General features: G+C 40.7%; 1 protein-coding gene across 1 annotated transcript in view; it reads left to right on the top strand.

Annotated features, from left to right (window-relative positions):
- The window catches only part of T265_11179 (hypothetical protein), a gene marked incomplete at both ends in the record, with an annotated part of 91,804 nt that overhangs the window by 70,265 nt on the left and 20,773 nt on the right, over window positions 1-766 (top strand). The window lies entirely within an intron of this gene.

Genomic DNA, 766 nt, shown 5'->3' with positions numbered 1-766 from the left:
GTGAGTGAAGCTGTCTGGGTGCCTGTGCCAGAGAGAAGCACGGTGGTGACCCAAGAAACTACAATGCTCAGTAGTTTGCACCCTTCTGCTCTGAATTTACGTCATTTATGGGGCGTGTAACACACCAAATATCGTGTATTTATCAAACAAGACGTGGTGATTCCACGTTTTTCAATGTACTGTTAGGTAATTTTTTGCATGTTTCTTTTATTAGCCGACTTCCTCATGATGAAACATGCGCAAGCCAATCTAGCCTCAACACAGTTTAAACAGCGTGAAAAAAGCATCTGATAATGAAATAATTCAGACAAATTGCGTATTCCGATCAAGTATGTAGAGGTTTTCCTGAAACAATTGAACTAGGCACCACCCAGAATGAAGTTCATACAAGAAACCCAGTTGAACAACCAGAATGCACACGCAGTTTTTGAACGGCATGGGCAATGTTTAATTACGAAAGACCGGCTCAAAATTGATCTAGAAACTTAAACGATGAGCACCTCAGCCAGACGTAAACGGGGCACAGTCTTAGATATGGTTTCTCAGGGTTTAAACTTACGCATCTTGGCAGAAAAAATTCATGCCGTAACTTAAGATGCGGTGAAGGCGCACTAAGGAGAACTAATCGAAACCAACGTTCGTGGCAGTATAACTACAACATACTACGCAGATTAATAAGAAAAACGTTCAAAACCGAAAGCCAATTTTCACCCTACATGTACCTTTTATACGCAGAGAGTGAAAAAAGATACAGAAAACGTTTTAG

Source organism: Opisthorchis viverrini (assembly GCF_000715545.1).
Source record: "Opisthorchis viverrini unplaced genomic scaffold opera_v5_460, whole genome shotgun sequence".
NCBI classification, from domain to species: domain Eukaryota; kingdom Metazoa; phylum Platyhelminthes; class Trematoda; order Opisthorchiida; family Opisthorchiidae; genus Opisthorchis; species Opisthorchis viverrini.
The sequence above is the reverse complement of the archived record's forward strand: the minus strand, read 5'-3'. Positions and strand labels throughout refer to the sequence as shown.